Source organism: Aythya fuligula, chromosome 1 (assembly GCF_009819795.1).
Source record: "Aythya fuligula isolate bAytFul2 chromosome 1, bAytFul2.pri, whole genome shotgun sequence".
NCBI classification, from domain to species: domain Eukaryota; kingdom Metazoa; phylum Chordata; class Aves; order Anseriformes; family Anatidae; genus Aythya; species Aythya fuligula.
Window position 1 is genome coordinate 56,148,491 of NC_045559.1, and position 24,341 is coordinate 56,172,831.

The 24,341-nt window shown below is 40.1% G+C and overlaps 1 long non-coding RNA gene across 1 annotated transcript; it reads right to left on the bottom strand.

Moving 5' to 3' along the window:
• Positions 1–10,920: 10,920 nt before the first annotated feature.
• On the bottom strand, positions 10,921–24,341 carry LOC116497502. Its single transcript, XR_004254117.1, has 3 exons — positions 24,204–24,341; positions 17,616–19,029; positions 10,921–15,911 (listed from the first exon to the last, which is right to left on the bottom strand). It is a non-coding gene; the product is annotated as an uncharacterized LOC116497502 (long non-coding RNA).

A 24,341-nucleotide genomic window follows, 5' to 3' on the forward strand; every position in this document is an offset into this window, starting at 1 on the left:
AAAAAATCTGTCATTTCAACAAATTTTATGGGATTTGAAGTGTTTCCCATTCACATTATAAATGACAAGTAAGGAAAACTGCTTGCTTTATTCATACTTAACCTGGGCAACATGAACTTCAGATATCTCTGCCTGCACTGACCAGAACACTAGCACCGTGACTTTTCCTGTTCATTTATTATCACACCAGTAAGTTTACCCTAACTGAATTTTTCAGCCTACAGGGGACCTTGCTAATGGTCTTGATTAACTGTCCTCTGAGAGTTCCTTGTGTTTACATTGACTGTACCAGTGATATGACATTTCAGGCAGACAAAATATGCTTTTGTAAAACAGTAAAAAAGACAAAACTGTGGCTGTGTGAGAGAACAACAAGCTTTTAACTTTCACAGGTTATGAAAAAGAAAAAAAGAAAAGAAAAGAAGAACCTCTCTAGGGTTTGTCTAACAAGCCTAATTCAACAGATAAAACAAGTGTTCTGCAAAGGGAACTGTGTTCATTAAAGTGTTAGTTCATTAGAGGTGAGGTGGCAACACTTCTGATGCACGCTGCTGAATCACTCCCCACAGCCTCCACAGATACCAGGCAATTGCTCACTCATCTGCCTCTTCACTGATGAAGCAGACATGCTGACATTTGAGGCTGAGCATCCAATAGTGCAAAGCAGGGCAGCTCTGCCTCATTTTGGGACACCAAGCCTTCCCACAAAATGGTTAGTGTGCAACTTGTCTCCTCCTGACATCCCACTCTTCCCCTGCCCTGCCCAGTGGGCCATGCTGGGTTGCCTGCTCTCCTCTTTCCCCTGTGGCTCAGGCCTGGCACCGTGACAGCTTGCATTAGCAGCATTAGAAACATCATTTACCAGGCTTTCTGGACACTTCCCTTTACAAGTCTTTATTTTCAGTGGTGTCTTACTTATACTTAAGTTTCAACTGCACAGATATTTCCCATGAGGGATTTTTATATCAGAATAAGCATGTGTGTTTTTTTACTTTTAACAAAAATGGTTAAAAAATTCCCCCAAGTGAGACTTCAGTAAAAGACATCACTGTTTTGCCACATCAACAAACAGGTAAAACTTTATTTTAGAGACAGTGGTGACCGCACCTTTTGGAGGACTGACAAAATATTTGGTAGAAGTGGCCTTTCCTCCTTCTACTGTTGCTACAGAAAACTGCTTTTGCTTGACAAAAAGCATTTGAAACATCTTATTTGCATCCACTCAATACAGCCTTGGTAGGGCTTGGCTGCTAGATGTCTGAGAGGTTTGTAGGGGTCAGACTGGCTCCATAAACATTGTCTTTGAGGAATACCTGAGCAGGTTGCCTCAAGGGTGGGAGAGGCTGATCAGTGCTCCAGTCTCACAGATACAAAGGAGAGGGCTGGAAGCCTGATGTTGCTGCCTTCCCTGCATGGATGCTCCTCCAGCAAGGAAAAGGCTTAGCAGGCAGGTGGGAGAGAAATTTATGGGGCACCAGGGGGAATAAATGCACAGGCAGGAGGGTCTGAAAGCCCAGAGGAGAGGGGAGGGACGTGGGAAAAGAAAACAGGAAGGGAATTAGGTCACCTTTTTGCAAGAGAAACTTCCCTGGTCCTCTTCTAGCTACCAAGAATGCTGCTGTCATTTCTGAATTCAGTATGTTTTTCATCAAGTTGTGGAAAAAAATCTCCAAAATAGCATAAGGTGAGGTCAAACACTTGCCCCAGGATAACGGTAGTATCAAAAAGCATATGTTGTACTGTGTTATCACCAATTAGCAACTGCTTTCACTGTAGTAAATTGTCTATGAATCACCATACTTCCAGGGTAAGGAATATGTAGAGATTAATTGTGAGTTACAGACATCTGAAGTGTTTATGTAAATGCTTATTGTTAATAATAACAACAACAATAATGACAATAGAGAATCCCCTGTTTTGCGTGGTTGCGGTTGCTCAGAACAGCTGTTTTAATGAGACATCTGCCAGTGAAACAATTTAGCCTGAGGATAATGGATAACTGTTACTTAACAGAGACAGTATTAGCATAAACTCTACTTAATGGGGACACATTTGGCCAGTGAGTAGTGATTTCTTGGTACTTATCTAGGTGTTTAATAGTGAAAATTATGAGCTTGTGGCAAAAATAAATGAACGAATGAATAGTCATATAATATATAGTATTATGTTTTGGTTGCTTTAGTTTGAAATACCTTAAAGGGATCTTGTCAGAGAGTGAATTATTCAAAACTTAGAGAACCCTTGTGGTGCATGCTTGGAAATGCTTAGAAATGTACTGATGATCACTGAGAGTCCTGGTTTTCATCTTTTAGTATGTAAATTATTAAAACATAAGACAATAATTTGTATACCTATTTTATGGCATTATTTTCTCTCATTTGAATATTCTCATACTCATTAAACATGTATAAGCACATATGCATGTGTGTGGGAAGAGTGTTTAAAGTACCTTACTCTGAATTGCTTTGAAGCTGGGTAAACTGAACATCCAGAATGGTATTTCAGGTAAGGAATTCTGTTCTAACAGATTCTGCCTGGCACAGTTTCCAATTTTTTCTATTTTGTTGTGATCAAAGTCATAGACCAGATTTTTGTAGACTACTGATTGTCCATGCAAGAAGTAAAAGCTTACTTGTAAATGATAAGGTCATTTGCTTTCAAGGGAGAGAGTGCGTGTGTGTTGGTTAATATCTCCTAGAGTTAAAAAATGCTAGTAAAGCCCACGTTCTTTGTGAAATAAACCAGAATAATGAGGTTAAATGCAGTGTGATTCAATTTATTTGGCCAAATCTTTGAATGAAATGAGCATGAACCATGGGACCTTTGAATATTGTGCAAAGCTATCTGCTATTTCTCTTGGGGAAAGTAAATGAATCCTTTCTCAGAAAAGAAAGGCTTTTCTTAGTAAAAGAACTTACCAGATTTAGAAGAATGCCAGATAGTCCTTCCTCTCATATTTAAAAATGTCTTTTCTTGGATATATGAAAAAAATAATCATTATGTGTCACAAGGCAATTCTAAAGGTAGAAGACAGGCTTGGGAGCTGGAAGATGAAGATCTTAGTCAGCTGCAACTGATGTCTGGAGCTTTCCAGGGAAATACACACCATTTGGTGGTGGGTCCTGACATTTGCTTCCATTCTGGAACCTAGACATGATGAAATAGCCATCTGGGAAATTTAAAGAAAGATTGACAATTATTTTTAATTGACTGAAGGATCTTGTTTCATTATATTGATTATTACAATAATAGCAACATATACGTACCATTCCTATTGTGGGTCTACTGTTACAAATGTCTGGTGGGAGTCATTTGTAATAGAAACATGCGTGTTTGAGCAAAGAGAGTAGGACTTTTAAGCAGGTATTTAGATTGTGATTCATTTGACCTATTTTAGACACCTACACTAAGACGAGATGAATCTGGAGAAGTGAATCATACCCGTTGTGCTTATATTGCTCTGGACTCTTCTTGAAACAGCAGAGTTTCTGGGGGCCGCTCTAATTAACTCAAGTTAGAGCACCCCAAGTAAGGTTCTTAAACAAGAAAAAAGAATCAAAGCCATCTCTGTCTCTACTTCTCTGTTTATACTCTCAAAACATGCTCATATCTTTGTAGTTTGCTAGCATCACTACATTCATTAGAGTCTTGCTGCTGATGACTTTGATGACAACAGTCACAGAACCTGTTATTTTGGCATTTATGTAGGATAGGGATATTGATTTGGGAAAGTAAGATAAGCTATATGGTCAAAAGACTTCTTTCATGGGGACAAATCCTTCTACTGTACACTGAAGGTACATCATGAACAAGGAACTACTATTCCTTCTAGCACCTGAAATGAGGCTGGAGAAGCTTTGAAATCTTCAGAAAGGAGACTGTTTTGTTCATCTGAATGTGGGTGACTGCTGTTTGTCTGAGACCTGACACCAGCTCTCACAGAGGGCTGTGTCCTCTCTTTGTAGCACTCCACCTCTCACCAAACATTTGTATGAGTGGGGTGGAGAAATACTCCTTGGTATCCTGGTCACCTTTACCCCAGCTCTAGTAAATTAATGGGCTCTGTTCTTAATTCCACTTTGTGTCCTCCTCATTGGCACACCTTCCTTGAGAAAAACTGAAGTACAGTTTAGATCACAGGTTATCTCAAGGATGCTTGTGAAAGCACTTCAGGTTCCTCTGTGTGTCGACGTCAGACACCTATGGTCAGAGGAATGGTTTTAATATCCGTTATCCATGCTCTGCCATATGGATCAGGCACAGGGTTGTTTAAAAGATGTCTTTGAACAGCCCAGAACACCTGCTTTGATATTCCTTGCACTCTTTTCCCTTTCACAGTTCTTCATCTTTACCACACTTATCTTCTTTGAAATGAACAGTCTAACTCCCTTTACTCTCAATTGGCTCCAATTTTGCTGGTTTTACACCCCTACTCGATATCTGTGGTATGGTTTCCTAAACAATTTTTAGCTTGATCAGCAAATACCTTAAGGCAGTACCCACTTCTATTATTTATGTTTTTGTTTTTTTTTTTTTTTTTTCTTATTTCTGTTTTTTTCTCATCTCATTGTATCATTCATATAGCTACAGGTCACGGTTGGCCAGCAGCAAGTATGCTCTGGCACTGCCCTACCCACAGCCTTTATGTGATCTCCATTGCTAGGAATTCTCAGTGCTCCAACCACTGAAGAGAGGAATTTCAGCTCAACCGTACTTCTATTTGTACCACTAAGTCTGAACCAAGCATGGCCTAAAGTGCTTGAGCATGAAACACAGTTTCCACCAATATATCCACCAATTCTGAAATTCAAGCAAGGAATCTATTTGCTATAAACTCTGCAAACTTTGCTTACTTCTGTGCAGCCACAGGTTCATTTTCAGTTAGGATCTGATTCATGGCCGGGTGCAAAATCATAATAAAATATGTCAATACATCAATAGAATTAGAAAAGCAAAGCTTTAGCAACATGATATACAACTAAAAGGTCCAAAGATAAACGAAGAAATGGTGTTGCCCTGTATAGAGAGAGCATGAGGAAAACTTGCACAATACAGTTATTTTAGTTACTGGCACCGAGCTGAATTCTTATTTGCTCCAACTTTACAGACTTACTCTCAGCCAGATACCTAAACCATTTGGATGAGTGGCACTCCAGAAACAATCACATTTTCAAAGTGATGCAACACAGAAATAAATTACCTCAATTATGTGAAAATCCATGGGTGCACAGTCACAGAAAAGCAGGAAATTTGTGAGTAAGAGACAATTTCTCTTGCAAACCTCTGATACCAATAAGTACAGGCGATTGTACAACCAGTAGTTATACATGGGCTTGAGCACAAAGTTATATCCAGACCATGAGTATTTCATTATGGCTTAGGGACTCTTTGGACAGCTTTGAGTTTCTAGCTGGCATTTAAAAAATTAGTGCTGCAGTTGTCTCTCTCAAAGGACAGTAACTCTGACTAAGTTGTCAGGGTTGGTATGAAATATTTTAGCCTTTGTTAAAGAACTAAAAAACTTCATGTTATTTTTTTCCTCTTTCAAATAAACCCCACACCTCCTTTGAAAATTTGAAGAGAACTGATTTCATCCAGGGTGTGGTTGTTCCTTTGCCATGTTCTAAAGCATGTTTTGTTTGTTTGTTTGTTTGTTTGTTTGTTTGTTTTTTAACCAGAGTGTTCATACTAATGTTTCTCACTGTCCTTGCTCTTGGAGGGACATCAAGCTTCTGTGTACGCTTGCATACATGAGCACCCTACAGCAGAGGCTTCACTCTCATAACTGAGCTCCAGCCTGTAAACCTCTTGCTCCAGTCAGCAGAAAGATCAAACAGCTGGTGAAATTGCTTTAGCCCTCCCAACCTCTGGCTGATACAAGGATCATGTGCTTTGACCGTGAACACTACTAAAGTCCATTAATGGCCTGCTTTTATTACATTCTTTCTCATTCACAGTAGTAATTACAAGAGATGTGTATTCCTCTGCAACTCTTCCCACTTGAGTTCTCCCTGGAGCCAGAAAGATAGTGTATATTCATGTTACGGAATTAAGATCAAGCCTTCATCCTCACACTGCAGTCACAATCATTTTTGTGGGTAACAGGGAGGAGCTACCTTCAGAAATTTAAAAAACAAAAAGCCCTTTGTGAGTAGTCAAGAGTTCCCTACTGTGTCCAGCCAAGGAGTAAACTTATTGTGTAACCCTCTTTGTAAAATAGAAACAAATGTGGTTTTGGCCTGATAATTTCTCTGTGATTTAAAGAGCTGTAAAATTCCCTATTAGGGGCAAAGTGGGATTATTTGTACAGCTGATAACAAAATGGGGTTCTGATCTAGGAGTGGGGTTTTCAAGCATGACCACAATGCCCATGTTACAATAAGAGAAGTCATCTAGAAGGATTGCTGGGATGCCTTAGAGAAGCTCTCTTTTGACACATCTATTTATGAGAAGAGCTTCTTTTCTAGATGAAAACACCTAATTTGGGGAACATTTTCTCTTTCTTTTTTCTTTTTTTTTTTTTCTTTTCTTCTGATTGAAGCAACCTTTCCACTATGTATGTACTCTATAAGTCTACAATCCTTCCTATGCTGCAGGAACTCAATTCATTGCTTAAGGGAAGAATAAAAAAGAAACACACTGCATCAAAAAGAAACAAGACTGCAGGTCTGAGAGAGATATGCCCTTGGCATTTCCTCTTGCCCTGCTTCCACAGGCAAGCAAGACTATAGGGGCCCTCTGTCAGTCTTATGGAAATACATTTCATCTGAAGTAAATGTTACCCTAGTCCACAGATGCCATAAAGAAAAATGTTGGTCTTCTAAAGTTTAAAGTAGTGATCTCAATTGTGGAAAGGGCAGTGGTGAGTTTGAGGAGGCTTTGTTTGACCTCTCTTGATCAGGACTTTGCTGATAAATGCACACAAAGTGGCCCAAAAAGAATCCAATTATAAAGCGATTAAGAATTCTGAACCTGCCAGTCCCCTTGACTGGCCAAATGTGTGCCTTGACTGTTTGAAATAGAGGGGCTCCTGCCTACACTGTGCTGTGGGTGAATGTAAAACAAGATTATGGGGGCTTTGACTTCCACTTGGGCTAATGAGGTTTGTAGCAAAAGTTGTGGCCTCTGTATAGTGAGACAGTCACTTGAAGGAATCCATTTCAGAGACAGGTGTTAAAAAATTCTTGCATGTCAAAAAATTCTAGCATTGACTTTTTTTTTTTTTAATATCACCTCACCAAAGTTTTCCAAAGGCTATATATTATCTCCATGATGTGTTTTATGATAATGGCAAGTCAGAACTGACTGCACACAGCTCTTTCCCCTGCAAGTCAGGCTCCATCTCTTTGAACTGAAGGAAAACCTATGTAAACTACTAGTGAGAGAGAACCAACACACATATGATAAGTTTTAGTTCTGCCCACTGTCTGGGAAAGACTGGTGGTAATACACAAATATATATATACTATATATCTCTGGATGGCAAAATACTGCAGAAATTCCACATTTTTATGGGCAAACCCCAGAATTTCTATGTATTAGTCAGCAACACAACTCTAAAATCCCATAAAACATTATTAGAGATCTCCAAAGCTCTATGTCAGAGCAGACAGGATTCCAGTAATGTACCAAGCATGCCAATTTCGCCATGTGTGCACATCCTGCCAGTGCCCTGGCATGTGCAGGTTGACAGAAGACTTTCCCTGGAAGCTCATATCTGGGGGTGACTGGCACTCAGGATGCATGAGAAATGGGCTTAGTCTGAATCTGGGAAGGTCTGTTCTGTTGATGGTTGAGTCGTCAGTTATGGGAAAACAAAACAAAACAAAACAAAACAAAACAAAACAAAACAAACAAACAAACAAAAAAAACAACCATAAAAGAGTAACAGATATATCCTCACATTTCCATTGCACTGGAACAGAAGAGGTGGCTCTGCTTGCCAGAGATGCTTACAGAAGCAATAGAGGCTTGCTGGCTTCCAGGGTGATGTTTAATGTATTCTCAACATTGGTACCCTGGGGCAGGAGGGCAGCAGGAGCTGTCAGGGTAGAGTGATCAGTGCAAGAAAACAAATGGTAGTGATCAAGAATGTCAAATTTCATTTGGGAAGCAATTTTATTGTGTGTTTTCCAAGGTGGTATTACTATTGAAGCTAAAGTAAGAGTATCCTAAATTGATAGCAACCTTTTAATCTCATTTTTTTAATTGGTTGAGAGAAGTATCTGCCAGTGCAGACAGAAGCAACAGGGTTTCAGAATAATTATTAAATTACCTACCTCTACTGCGTTATTCATCAGCAGATCTCCAAAAACTTTACAAGGCAAAGCCAACTTCACTATTTTTTATATAAGTAGTTGATGTAGTTGATGTTACATTCTCCTGTTATGCCTCCACACAGTAGGAAAGGATTTTGTAATGGAACAAAAAGTCTTTTGTATTGGGTAAATTTAATTAGGTTAGCAATGGGATGATGCTCATCAGCAGTTTTAAAATATCCCTGACTCCACACCTTTGGGAATATCACTTTTATAGTCAAATAAGAAAATACACAAAACATAAGATTAGCATGGGAGCTTTATTCTCTCTTTTATTTCCATAACTACCACTAAAGCCTTTCATCCTGGACAAGGAGGAATAAATACCTTCAATGCAGAATGTGCAAAAGTTCAATGAAGTGGCAGAATTATCTAATGGCTAATTTAGAGATGCACATAACCAGAGCAAAGAGGTGAGAGTCCTTTATGCCAGCTGAAGTTGCATTTCCCGAATTCGATATCAGACGCGTGATGTGTGTCTTCGATCATGGTACTTCATTTCTCTGTATCTCGTATTCTGATGGGGCAATGATCCGTTAAAAGTCTGAAATTTTCAAACACAGAAGGAAAGCACCTTGTTGCAAGCACCCACAGAATCACAGAATGGCTGAGGTTGGAAGGGACCTCTGGAGGTCGTCTTGTCCAACCCCCCTGCTCAAGCAGGGCTACCTAGAGACAGTTGCCCCAGCATTCTCCTCAAGAAACTGGCTGCTCTTGGCTTGGACTGGCGCACGCTTCGTTGGGTTAGAAACTGGCTGGATAGCCGGGCCCAAAGAGTCGTGGTGAATGGAGTCAAGTCCAGTTGGAGGCCAGTCACTAGTGGCGTCCCCCAGGGCTCGGTGCTGGGGCCGGTCCTCTTTAATATCTTCATCGATGATCTGGACGAGGGCATCGAGTGCACCCTCAGTAAGTTCGCAGATGACACCAAGTTAGGTGCGTGTGTCGATCTGCTTGAGGGTAGGAAAGCTCTGCAGAAGGATCTGGATAGGCTGCACCGATGGGCTGAGGTCAACTGCATGAAGTTCAACAAGGCCAAGTGCCGGGTCCTGCACCTGGGGCGCAATAACCCCAAGCAGAGCTACAGGCTGGGAGAGGAATGGTTGGAGAGCTGCCAGGCAGAGAAGGACCTGGGAGTGATGGTGGATAGTCAGCTGAATATGAGCCAGCAGTGTGCTCAGGTGGCCAAGAAGGCCAACGGCATCCTGGCTTGTATCAGGAACAGTGTGACCAGCAGGGCTAGGGAGGTGATCGTCCCCCTGTACTCAGCTCTGGTGAGGCCGCACCTCGAGTACTGTGTTCAGTTTTGGGCCCCTCGCTACAAGAAGGACATCGAGGTGCTTGAGCGGGTGCAGAGAAGGGCGACGAAGCTGGTGAGGGGCCTGGAGAACAAGTCCTACGAGGAGCGGCTGAGGGAGCTGGGCTTGTTCAGCCTGGAGAAGAGGAGGCTCAGGGGCGACCTTATCGCTCTCTATGGGTACCTCAAGGGAGGCTGTAGCGAGGTGGGGGTTGGCCTGTTCTCCCACGTGCCTGGTGACAGGACGAGGGGGAATGGGCTTAAGTTGAGCCAGGGGAGTTTTAGGTTAGATGTTAGGAAGAACTTCTTCACTGAAAGGGTTGTGAGGCATTGGAACAGGCTGCCCAGGGAAGTGGTGGAGTCACCATCCCTGGAAGTCTTCAAAAGACGTTTAGATGTAGAGCTTAGGGAAATGGTTTAGTGGGGACTGTTAGCGTTAGGTCAGAGGTTGGACTCGATGATCTTGAGGTCTCTTCCAACCTAGAAAATTCTGTGATTCTGTATTATCCTCATTTGAAAATATACGATCAATTTTGTATGTGTATGTGATACTGTAGTGTGTATGTGTATTTACTGATCCTGATATCTTATTTATTTATTTATTTATTTATTTATTTTTCCAGAAAAGTATGTTTGCAAGGAGTAGCTGGTATCTTGAATAGGTATCTCTTCTTGGAGGATGGCAGCAGCTTTCTCTTAGTTCATAGTTGTTCAAGGAATGCACAAACAAACAAGCAACAACAACAACAACAACAAAGCCAAAACCCTACACAAAATACTCTTCTTTGACATTTCTAACATGTATAACTGATAACTAAGAAACCTCCTGCCATATACTTTTACATAAAATGCAGGTAAAAGCATACTGAGTGCAATCCCACAAGAAATCATGTACTCTTGTACTCTTCTGCAGAACAGGCTTTCTAAACATGATCTTGTGTTCTTTCCTTAATCCCCAGGGCTAATTCATTAAAACAAAAAGATGAAGAGTTTGTTTCCATAATTTATCTTGTTATTAAACTATTATCTTGTTATTAAACCATTATTATGTTTGGACTTCATGATCTTAAAGGTCATTTCCAACCTAAATAATTCTATGATTCTAAATGATTCTATGACTTGTTAGGCATTGGAATGGGCTGCCCAGGGAAGTGGTGGAGTCACCATCCCTGGAGGTCTTTAAAAGACGTTTAGATGTAGAGCTTAGTGATATGGTTTAGTGGAGGACTTGTTAGTGTTAGGTCAGAGGTTGGACTCGATGATCTTGAGGTCTCTTCCAACCTAGAAATTCTGTGATTGTGTAAATAATCCATTAAAAAAAAAAATCTTCTTTTGAATGCATTATTTCTCTAATGCTCCCCTATGAGATAAGACCTATTGTCTCAGAACTTCATTTATTCCACTGGAGTGCTAGCATTTCATACAGGCATGTTCATGCTACCTTTGGATTCTACCTCTCCATTACTCATGGCAGTGCAGAATTTAGCCCAGAATATTTGATCATGCGGTATCTCAGACCAGTTCTACAGTCTGATCTAAACTTAGCACTATCATGCCGATAGAAGTTTCACTGGGTCTGTATGAGCTACAGTTAGAACTATGACAATGGTTTAGTAAACCCCCAGTTTTGTCTGAAAACTTGTTTTTATCCAGACATTTAATTTTCTTTTATCAGATTTTTATTTAACTATTCCTTTCCCCTGTAAGAATGGGTTAGACACAATGTGCAATCACACTACAAGCCTGTACGATGTGTGCTCTAGAAGCCTGTACTCTGTAATTGCTGGTGTCTCTGAATCTGGGTGATTTCCTACTTAAGTCCATTAGTCATCAGTGATGCTTTTGGGGAAGAACCTCCAGAAAAAGGTGGCACAGAGTGGCAATAAGAGATGACATGCTAACAGCAGCTGCTTATGCAGTGAGGGAGCCCTTTTATACTTCTACTATATCCTCTACTTTTATACCTCTACTATATCCTCCTGAACATTTACGTCAGTAAATGAATTCCTTTGGCATAGACAGTAACCTCTCAAATCCCAAGAGAGCACACGTGAGTCGTCCTACAACACCCTGTGCTTGCCAGCCCAGGGAAATGTGTGGTGGGATGTGGGATCATGAGTCCGGGGTGAGAAACCTGCAGGGATGTATCATTCATTACCACCACCCACAGCAAGCCTGCAGATGTGGGACCTGTGAACGGAGTGCTAGTGGAGAACGTCAGGATGCAGGAGCGTGGTAGGCTGCCGTATGTCAGCAAATGCTACATTACCTAACCCATGGTGAGCATGCCGTGTAGGCAGGTTTTATTAGCAAAGTTGAAACCATGATGTGCTAATTAAAGACAAGGTTGTCGTAGTTACTAAGGAAATGAATAGTTTCTGTATTGTTGCTTCTACCCCAACAAAATGTGTTCTCAGCTGTCCCACGGGTTGTGTTTGCCAGAAAGTGGGGTCAGGGCTTGATGTTGTTCTGTGACTATAGTGTCCCTGTGAAGCTGGTTTTCAGGTGAAGAGTCATAAGTGGAGAGGATGCCTGCAAGTCTATTAAAACACTCGGGTACCTGGTTGAGAAGCTCTTCTGAAAACTACTGAGTCTGGGCTATGTTGGTTTGGTTTTTAAGTTCAGTTTTGCTTCTTTTGGGAAAGATGCAGTCTGGATTAGGAGATCTGTATGCATTAAATCTGGTCTGTCAGCTCTTCTGCAAGGCAGAGATTGACCAAGTGCTGGAGCTGGTCCTGAGATGAAGGAGATGTAATGGTTTGAATATTTTATTGTTAATGATGCTGGCTGCCACCAGATGAGCATCTTGGTTAGCTTAATCTCACAAGAAAACATTCTCCAATGTGTTTTTCCTCTACTGCAATGCATATTGTGCATAGGCAGTTGCTAGAGGCATAAGGATGTAAATTCAGAGATGACATCAACAGGACTGAAATATAGTGAAGTTAATGTGCAAATGAAAAACTGTTTTCATAGGGTGGACCATTGCTGGCTCCTAGTCCTGCAGCAACCCTGTCATCCTTCCTTCTCAGTGCAAGATTTACATCAGTGCTAGCTTCAAACTTAAATGATCACATACAGCATCTTCAAACTAGTTTATTTTCTTTCCATTCTGCATCCTCTGTGGAAACCCTGTCACCAGCACTAGAAATCTTTCTTCTCTGTCATTCTGTGAGGTTGCCTGGTTGCCTCACTTTACCTCAGTGAGATACCAGAGCCAGTTTCCTCTTGTGTCATGGAGATGGGCAAAAATTAAATTCTCATTAAGATAAAATTGCCTTTTGGAAGACAGTGGAGTTCTACATTAAGCTCCAGCTTCCAATATGCTGGACCACCACATTATTTTCTTATGCTTTTATTTCCTGAAGCTTTATTCCTCTAGCTGGCTATTACACTGGAACATGTTCCCTTTGTTTCATCTGTTCTCCCTCTCACCTCAGTACTGAAGTTGCAGCAGCTGCATCACCCCTCACTACCAGCTGGTTTATTTTGCATTCTCCAAGGAGTAAGTTGCCATTTTCCAAGCATCCTTTTAGTCACAGAGTTCCACTTCTACCTTTCTCCCTCTGAGGGCTCCAACCTCAATATGACATATTTCTCTTAAAAATGTTCTGGGATTTAATCTAGTCTAATTTTGCATTGCAACCTCTGCAATATCATTTTACTAGTTTATGTATTTCATCTGCACTGCATTCTGCAGAAAGGGGCTCTGAAATTCTCATAATACAAAAATCTTCAACTGATCTTCAAATTGGACTGCCCCAGACTCATAGCAGACCTTGGAACCTGCCAGGATCTCCTGCTGCCTGTTGGAGGCAGATGTGGACTGTCAGACTTCGAATATATGAGAAGTCCAGAAAGAAGGAAAGCCAGCAACAGCTGAGCCTAAGTTCTTGCCCTGAGTTACTCTGCTTTGTTTGGTTGTTTTGTTTGGAATAATCTTTTTGTTAATAAAGGTGAGAGCAAGAAAGATGAGACCCTAATGCTGTGACGAAGGCAGCATTTTAATTTGTATTTTGGTGGGGGCTTCATCAGTTTACAAGGAGGGCCAAAAGCCATTGAGAACATTTTTGATATCTATTGTGTGAAGAATTGGGAGTGCCCATATGGCAGGAATATTTCCCATAGTTAGACATTATTACTCTCAGTCATCAGAAGTTTATCCTATTTGACATGGTCTTGGCCTGTGATGAAGCCTAGAGCTTCAGTCTTTGCCAAATTAACAGGAAACCAAGATAAACAGACATCTCTAAAGACTTCTGCTACAGATAACATGTACTAACACTTTCAAAATCTTGGAACAATCTGTTTGGATGTTAATGGACCTGAGATGCTGACATTTAATTAAATGAATTTTCTTCATACTTTGCAGCATGATCCATATTGGATAGTAAAAGTGGACATGACTCCTTGCAGGCTGTAAAGAATTCTTACAAATTAGGGATTGTTCTCTACGTTGTATTTATAAATCAAGCATATCATTTCTCCTTTCACTTCTGAGTTCATTTGTACTCAGAGTGGATGCTCATAAAATGTCCTCCCCTCTTTACGATCTGATCATGCACAGGCTCACCCATTTTATCTTAGCTTTTGTTTTACTATGCACATAGTTGTTTTGTCATTTCCATTTAATGTCTATACGATTGTCATTATTTTACTCGTTAATGTTCCACTGCCTGTCATCACATTTTCTAGTCTCTCTATTCAAGTTTGTTACTGATGGGACAGTTGTGCTCAATAGTTAATTACTGTTTCTAGTTGTGAAGCACTTCTTTAGTGGTATAGAAAGTGTACTGCATTTCCAAGGAAGAGGTTATGGCTTTAAAGATATTTTAAATGTTTCACAAATTGGATAAGATTTGTTGATCTAGCCATTCAGTGCACTGGATGGTCCATGGGCTGTAATTCAGGAGATGAATTTAGTCTTTCCTGTTTTATCTCTGTCATCTTCTCCCAGCTTTCATTAAAAAAAAAAAAAATAAATAAAATAAAATAAAATAATTACTTCCTTCAGTTCTCTGAAATGGTAAAGTCTCTCCTTCATTTTTATTTATTTATTAATTTATTTATTTATTTATTTTGCAGAGGTCTCTGGATCTATTGTCCACTTCCACCTTGTCTTTCACCATGCTGCAATCTCTTCTCCTTACCACACCCTTCTCCCTGCTTTTTTCACCTCACCTTCTTAATTCTTTCTCTGGAAGTCTATCTTCCTCCCCACCAGAAATTCACCTCTCCTTTACCCCATTTGTAAGTCTAATTCTTTCCTCTGCTCTTGGTCTTACAGTCTTTACTGACTTTGTGGTAGTGTTTTGGTGGTTTTTTTTGTTTGTTTGTTTGTTTTGCTTTTTTAATATTTATATTATCTACAGACATCTCTCTATTCTCTTTGGAAAGACTGCAGCTGAGACAGTGGTTATTGCTGTTCTGATGAACACACGCTTCATATTACTACTTCCCAGCAAGAAGAGAGACATATAACACCACAGAAACAAAGGGAAGAGCCTTTTCCTCCTCAGGGCCCTGGGTACATTAACAGGTCATAATTGCCCAAAACAGCCTCACATGGGACCCTACCCACTTTCTCCCTAAGATCCAGCTCTATTTAAGCTCAGGTCTGGGAAGCTACTTCTGTTTTGACTTATGGGATAGGTGTATCTGTGCCCACTTATGTTTTTTTTCCTGGAACTCTGATCTATGTCACAGCTTCATTTCCAGCTGCCAAACCCTCTACTCCTGACTGGACTGCCTAGATGGACGTGGGAGCTGATTCATCACCTTGCCTTGCCCTACCTTACTGGACCTCTGTTGCTATTACTGACCCTGCCCTGCTCACTGTGCAAGGTACTGGAGGACTGCACTTGGGTCAAGGCCCTGTCTGTGTGGACAAATTCCTCACTCATCCTCCATCATGAAGCAGCCTGGCTCTTCCTGATCCTTACCACTTCTTCAGTAGTGCCTTATTTTCTTTTGTAGACTTACATTTAAAGGCTATCTTTTTGCTCAGGCACCTGGTTTCTGAAGGAGGTTGGGAGTATCTGTTGGTGTTCCTCTTCTTCCACCAACGTGTTTTGCTTATGGCTGCAATGTTGGCTTTGTGTCATAACTGTAAGGGAAGGAACAATGTTCTCATATTTGGCAGTCATCCTTCTTCCTTTCCTGCGTGCTCTTTCTCAGTTAGCGTTGCCATTTAGTTCTGAAGAATTCATGAAAAAGTGATCAGACCACAATTTCTTGCTTTTCACCACGCAGTTGCCACCACCATCTTAGGTGTTGAATTTGTAGATTCTAGTTTTGCCCTGTAAAAGATGCCAAATGTGTGTGGAGATTATATAGTATTCTAATCAGGTTATGTCCTTTTGCTAAAGGAAAAGATGCTCTTATGGGCATTCTCTCTGCTTTTTGGAGAGTGGCAGTGTAAAAAAAGGTTGCTAATGTTCATTGCCTAAAACCTTATGAGCACTTAAGCACTTAATGCAGGTTCTCCTATAGAAGAACCTGCATTAACAGGGAGTTAAAGCTTTCAGACTGCAAATCACACCAACACAAGCCATTAAAGATAAAAGGCAGTGAAGAACTTCAGTGTCTTGCCTGCGCTCCACACAATTGTTCTTTATGTTGGCTACCTTTCTCTCCCTCCCACTGCCCAGATGTTTCCACTTGCACCTGTGAATTTCTGCTTTAACGAAATAAGGGGATCCAGAAACATGAAGGGAACACTTCTAAAATGTAGAAAAGATTCTCATAACTACAGAAGTATGGAACTCACATTGATTTTTCTCACCATCCCCATCCCTCTGAGGAGAATATGCGTCAAACTGAAAAACTAGGTATGCATTGCATATGAATTACTACTTAAGAGCTCATTCCCCAGAACAATGTTTTTGCAAAGTAGTAAATTCCACCTAACTGGTTCTTGACTACAGCATCTTTTGATTCCCTTTGAAATGACTGTGTTAATCAATTCAGACCCTTTAATTCTCCCTTCAAATAAAGGGTCTGGTAAGTGTAAGGAAACATCTTACCAAAAAAAAAAAAATAGCAGAGGGACCTGGTGCCTGATGAGAGATACCTCATCTACACTTTTAGTGAAAACCCTGGAGTTCTGGAAAGGGGTTGTGCATCATTCGTTTACCAAATCTCATGGTTTGGAACACAATGAGACCCATGTTTTCTATGTATGTGATGAGAGGCTTATAGAATTTATGGAACTGTCTACTCAAGGGGCAAAAAGTTGCTTTGATCGTTGCTTATTAGAATGGTGGTGAGTTTAGTAGTATGGAATATGAATAGAGTTGTATGAGATCACTTCTCTCTTGGCCAGAACTACCTAAGAGCAACTACTTTAGGTAGTATTTCTTGATGGAAGAGCTTAGTGTATATGTATTTTGAAAAGGAATTTAAGTGCACAGATGTAGTGATACTGCCAAATAATCTCTAATTATGATAAAGGGTGCATGCACATTTTAATTCCACCCATGTTTTGTTCCTGTATTGTCCCAGATAGGGTTATCTTCCACTATTCCAAATCTCTTAAGGTAATTTTGTTTGTTTGACAAAACCTACCAAAGAGATGAACAGGACAGATAGAATCAGAGGGGATTTCTATATATGTATATAAGCAAACATCACTCTTGCAAAGATCAACAATCTTACAACATGGGCGAAATGCAACCTTTCTGCTTCAGCGCTGTGGGACTAAGGACTGGGATACTACCACCAAGGGAAATGGATTAGATGGGGACAGGTTGGAGACCATATGGAAAAACAGAAGTCTCCAGCTCCAGCACCTCTAAGAGTGTGGGTGGCATGTTGTGGGACACAGCAGTGTTGGAAAGGCCTCCCATTTCCTGCACTGGACATCGCAGCAGATATCCTGTCTGTTCTCTGGGTGGTGGCAGCTGTGGTACTGGGAGCCAACCTGGTTCACCACAGCTCTGACATGGACAAAGCAACCTAACCTGTGGACTACAGCTATTCTGCTGTCCTAGATCACAGCTTACCTTGTCTGTTCTTGGGGCTGGTCTTCTGCAAAGTTTTTCATATGCCTATAAAAGCCTGGTTTTCTCTTGGAGAACTCACAACATGCAATGTTTAGTGTGCCTGCATGGCTTTTTTAGACTCGTGGTCTCAGCACCCACAGTCTGTGGTGACTCAGCAAGGCTAGGGATGGGATCTTGGATCTTGCTGAAAAGAGTCTCAGACCTCCACTGCGTCCTGGCACTTGCAACAAGCTCTAGAAAATTCCTAAGCTCCTGCAGCTTGACATCACAAAAACATGTAAATATAAAGAACCTATTCAAGATAAATTGCGGTGGCTGCTAGAACACTTGTAATTTTCTCTCCCTGTGAGTCCTGTTCAGTTGGATTTATGTCACACAGGAGGTTAAGAATCTATTTTCCATTTCTATGGGGCATAGTTTTCAACATGTATGCCAATTAGAAGCTATGTAATTTTTCTCATTAACAGTCTTAACTTAAACAGCCAAAAAGACATTTGTGCCCACGTTTCCACCACTTGCATTCCAGCCTGGTGTACTGCTGTATTTATTTCACCTATATAATAGTTACATAATGTAATTCTCTTGGGTTCATTTCTCTTTGCTCACTGCTCCCTCCAAGTCCACTCAGTACTGTTATGTGTGTTTGGTCTGCTTTGACACTGTCTTCCCCTAAAGTTTTAAATAGCCGATGTACTGCTGATATGGTTCATCAGGGCCTAATACACATCTCAGGAGAGTAACAGGCTTGAGAGAGTACTTGAGGCAGAGCTGGTAACAAGCACAGGAACAACAGGAAGAGGCTAAGGAATTAATTGTACTCTACCCATCTGCAGAAGGGTTGGGCTGCTTGATGACCCAGGCAGGCTGATAACATTGTGCAAAGCCCCCAAGCAATTTTGTCTGCCCTCGAGTAATGCTGACAGTCATCTGGGGCTTTGATGCTCAAGCTGTGGCAGTCTGCTGCTGAAGAATGGATCCTTCAGGAATATTGTAAGGTTCCAGTACTGCCTGCTGACATCTGCCAGGTGAAGATTTGGTGCTCAGTACTCAGGAGATGGATGAAGTTTTAAATGCTGAAGGAGATTTGTTTCCTTTCTCCTGTTCAGATAGCAGGTGTGATTTTAAACTGGTGGAGACGGTATTTTTAGTGTTGTATTTCTTAGTAATTTAATTAACTAGTTGTCCTACTGAATCATTCTTCCCACTTCATCTTTTACAAAATAAGTCCATATCTTTCTGTTTCTGATGAAATGATGTGCTCCCAATGGAAGCATGCATGTTGCTTTCAGATGCGTAGAGTGAGCAGCCTGATAAGGAGGATGAAGTTGAAATGTTGTCTTGAGATAACCATCTTCTGTCTCCAGAGAAAGGCAGATGCCTCAGGGTCAGCAAACATTCTCTTCTGAGTTTTAAACTTTTGTTTATGGAAGTAAGGGAAGAAGAGGGTATCAAAAGAAAAGAAAGAACATATCTATATGCTTACATCAAAACTAATTGGCAAATATGGAGCTGTGGAGCTACTGACCTTGTTGTGTAATTCTGTCATTCAAAGGATATTATTCAGTCTAATATATGTTAAGATGCCAGGACAGAGAGTACCATCTTAGCAAGCTTGGCACAGAATAGCAGTTACCAGTCAGTCTGGAGATAGGGTCTATTGAAATTTTCTTTAAAGGATGTTTTCAGAGTAACATATTGAGCATCAGTTATATCAGAGATGTAAATCATACTGAAACTCCCTTGTACTGTGCATCTGAGGCATGTCACCCATATTTCTGAAGTCTCAAGCTCTCTGGCCAATACAAACATTTTGTGACAACTGGCTTCAGGCACCTCTGTCTGCTGAGGCTGCTCTTTGCAGCAAAGGAATCTGAAAATTAGTATTTCCCTAAAGGCTACCACTTTTTTTTTAGCAGAAAGAGCATAGGTCTACAAAATCCCCTGGAATGTGATATTAATTTAGCTGATATAATTCCTCTTTCAAATCATTCTTCTAATGTCTTAAGACAGTATGCTCTGTTTGCACTTCTGGATTTGACATTTTGTCACCTATAGTTGTAAAGACATCCTACTACTAGTTATTGCAGGAAGGGCAGGCCACAACTTTCTTTGTTCTGAGTCCAAATCTGCTCTGAGTGTCAATAAAACAAATGTTATTACAGTAGGAACTCAACAGTAGTGGGTAAGAGTATTAAAAGAATTGTGTGCACTTTGTTACTAGTATATAAAAATCAATCTACAGAGGCAAAATAGGTGTTGTGTGCACCTGATTGCTAGTATATAAAACAATCTATGGAGGCAAAGGAACAGATGAATAGGAGTGAACCCATGACAGCTGTATCAGACAGCACCCAATTTGTCATGCAAGTGTCACTTGTATCTAACCTTCACCATGTATATACTGTTGGATGGGATCATTCATGCCTTACTACACTGATGTGGTCAGGCATAAGTCTTCAAAAACACAATTCATTAGAACCCCAGTTTCTTATTCAAAAGTACTTAGAAGGGGAGAACACAAATTGTGAGTTATTTCAGGAGAAAACCCAACATCTGATGGCAGAAACCTGTTCTAACTGTAGCCTACAAGTACAAATGCTTTGAGGGTGTCATAGCATTTTGAGTGGAGACCTTCAGTAGTATAAAAGACATCTATCTAGGCATCTAACTCTTATTTGTGCCTATTTTTTCTATAAATCTTATCACTAGAAAGTAGGAGGTGAAAAAAAGTTTCTTGTTCATATAGGCATTTTTGAGTGATGCAGTTACTACAAGTTTGAAGACATAAAGACTTTGTTAAAACTCTATAGTGTCCATTCTTCTGTAATATCCAGCCTTACAAACTACATTAATAGAATACTGTTATGGTTGCAAAGTACTCAAAGATTAGGAAATGAGAACTAAATTATGCAACCTGAATTCAATCCCCCTCCCTTTTCTTCTTTTTTTTTTTTTCCAGATTACAATTCCTAATCACACAATACAGTGACTTCTGCCAGACCTGTACTTTATTTGATGTGCAAAAAGGTCAGTTGTAGACTTCTTGGCACTCTTCAGTATCTTCACCTCTCTTACCTATGCCAGATTTTTTCATCCATGCAATCCTGTTTTTCATCTTGTATCCCAACTCCCAATCAAAACTCTTGTTTTCTTTTTGTCTCCCGTGGAAGAAATAAACTCTCCATTCTTAACTGCAGTATCTGTCCCTACCAGGACTCAAGCAGCCAGGGGAATCAGCTCAGAAAAACTGCTTTGTTCCTGCAGTGATGGGTAGAAAAGAAAAAATATCACTTGTTCTCTTGGATGAGTAGATTCAAAAAAATTCAAAGGAGGGTAAGCTTTCTTAGCTGTTGTATTAGACTAGCTAACACTAGAAAGAACAAGAGGTGTAAGCTCAAATTATGGGTATTATTCTTCAAAGATGCAGCTGTCCCCTTTATCAAGCCTCTACTAATCACACAGTGATTTTTAAGGGTTTACATAAGAAAAACTCCACTGATGTCCACATAGCAGTGGCATCGTTCCCTAGAAAAACTCTCAGATGATCCCTTAAATCCGTCACTAGTTTTGAGAGTCTTATTGCTGACCACCCAGTAATATGCAGCTGAATACTACCTCTCAATCTTGTCAAAGATTATCCTGCACAAAAAGGACTGGAAACTAGTCCTTACTTTCAATGAGCTAATTGATGAAAGTGTTACTCGCCTATACTACAGCACAGTAATTGCCATAGTAGAGATAACGCTGAATTTGCCATAAAGCTTGTTCTCGAGAAGTTGCATCTTTTTCATCTTAATCTGAGAGAAGGTAAGAAAACAGAATACCTCCTAATGATGATTACTTATCTTGGCTGCATCTATTTTGCCTTTGGTTATGCTGAGTGGAAGAAGGTGGGAAAAGTTTCAAAAAGCCATTGGCATCAAGCCTGGTTCTGGAGAAATTTTGAGTCATTTCTTTTCGTTGGAGTTACTTTAATATCACCTGGCATAGAAACAATAAGGCAGCACACTTGGAAATATTATCAACATAGACAAAGGGCACCATGCCAGCATAATTTTTGATTACAGTGCTGTGATCTTGTGCATTGGAGAAGTGGTATTTAAAAATATTTTCACTATCTGTAAATAAAATTCTTTTAACTGACTTAAGTACATGTCGATTTCATTGGAAACTTTGCTTGATCTGGTCTCTCTCTCTTTTTTTTTTTTTTTTTTTTTTTTTTAAGGTACTGCAGAAACTGAATTCTGATACCATCCCTGATAGTAAAAGCTTATTCTCTTCCTCGGCACACAATCTGACACTGACTGCAATCTTAGAGTAAGTAGCAATGCCAGCACCTCTGTGGTTGCCAAGTTCAGAGAAGCAAATACACGCGCAGAGTGTATAATACCAATTGAATTGGTTGGGCTTTTTTGAATCTGTTGCTGGGTTTCTTCAATGTCACCTTCAGACTTTGAAGGACTGTCCTTTTTCTGAGTGCACATTGTCAGCTTGGCCTCTAGTATGTCTAACAGCTTTAGTTTCACCTAAGAATCAATGAAAAAGCCCAACTGTGTCAAGATGCCATCTGAATCACAAAATACTGAAGTGTTAAAATACTTCTCCAGGAAAGAAAAGGTGTGTAATGTTGACAGGTTCATTGGTGCTAGTATTGGTCTTGCCTTGTTGTTTGACCTTAGCATCAACTTCTCTGTAACTGCTGGTGAGACTGAAAAGAATTATCCTTTTGTTACTGACAGTTTCACTGTTGAGATGGGGTGACCTTTCCTATTCTTTTGCCAACGTAGCAAGCCCAGATCATAGTTCACAACTTCTCAAATGCCAGCAAGAACACAGAAACTTCCTTCAGCATTGACAGTCTTGGCTACAGAGAGCTGGATGCTGCTCACTCTTGCATCTCAGCCCTGCCAAGAGAACCTTTTAGTTTATTAACAGTAGGCTTCTGAGATACACACCATTTGTTACCACTAGATGAGTTCATGTTTGTATGCTTGTCTGGATTACAGTTCTCGTTCATATTCAAAAATAAGATACATAAACTTTCATTGTGCTTTTTTTGTCAAACAAGGATATGGAAGTGGACTTTGTTCTGTTAATTTTGTAAAACTGCCAAAAAAAAGACATATCATGCTGGCTAGTTGTTCGGATGACCAAAAGCAAACAAGGCTGTGTCATTAAATAGGATCTGGGTTTTGTTTTACCCTCCCTTCACTTAACAGCAGCAGCTAAAATGCACTTTCTTCTTTCCAGAAAAATTCTCTAGGAAATGTTTAAAAGTATGGCCCTCAGTGGGAGAGGGGGAAATACAGAAATTCTAGATCTGACTGATAATTATGGTCACTTGTTTTTGTTCAACAAGTATTCCTATTTGACTCATTTGGTAGTGACTTTTAAGTAAATTTGGGATGATTTATTTGTGTACACTCTCTATTTTTAATTCAGGCATGTTTATCCAGATTGTAGAGGCCTGACCATTGATACAAAATTTAGAATTCTTGTAACAAATATTTATATAATGCATTCACTTGTAATAGATGTATGTTGTTATCATTTATCTATTTCAGTTTGTTTACACTGTAGATCTACACTTATTCTTTAGGAATGTAGATTTTTTTTTGGTCAGACTTACGAGAGCTCTAATATAAAATCAGCATGTATGTGACAGCCAGATGTGTTGCTGCTACTCTAGGTGCCTAAGGAAGCAATCAAAGCACCCTCCAAACATGCTTAACTCACTGAGTTAAGAATATTGGAGCTGACAGATGAAGTTGGCCATAAAGGACATTGCTTGGACTGCATGGAAGTTGATGGACATCTTAACACTGTTTACTTAATCATCAGAAGGCTTACTGTTGTTGGTTGTCTGAAGAGGCTATTTGACTGTGGGAATTACTCATTTGTCACAGGTATTCTCTGAGTTTATATAACTGGCAGTTATTTCTGCCTTCTGGCAGAAACACACTGTCAATGATTGAATGAGCCTTCTCGCTCTTTTAAAGAAGACAGAATTCTTCAACTACTGTAAGGCCAGTTTTCCTTCTAATTAGCATCCTGGCTCTGGGGAGGCCTGTATTGGTAACGCTTTCAGAAGTTAATGAAGCTATTCTGAAAGCAATTCAACCTTCCATGTATAAGGCAGGTGCTTTTAATAGAAACAAAAGGTCTTGTTTTGATCAGGTAGAGCATCCTCATTTTCACCTGAGAAATGACAGGTGTCCTTAGAAGAATTAAAATCTAAATGTGTAAGGCTCGGAGTGGAAGAGCAATACACTGTGCTTTTTAATATTTCTAGCAAGGATAGCAGATACCTAATTATACAGGTCTACAACTCAGTTGAGTCTTGTCATAATTTTAGTTAGCGTTCATACTGCAAGGCAATAATTGGAGAAGCGTAACAAAAGAAAATAGATTGCAACAAGAGAGAGACACACCCAGTACTACTTTGGGGCTGAGATGAAGCAAATAGAAATTACTAAAATGAAACTTCATAAAATTGTGTGTATATGTATATACATGTATGTGTATATATATTTTTCCAGAGTGGATACCACAGAAATCACTGCAGCTGCTCCACTGCCTTCAACATACCTTGATTTATGTTTAAGAGTACCTGGGTCAGTTTCACATTCCTAGATAGGGAAGTTTAAAGTTACTTCAAAGTTTGTGTGCTGCTTTTCTTCACCAGAAGTTTCTGTAAATGGAAAGATACATGACTACTTACGCTAC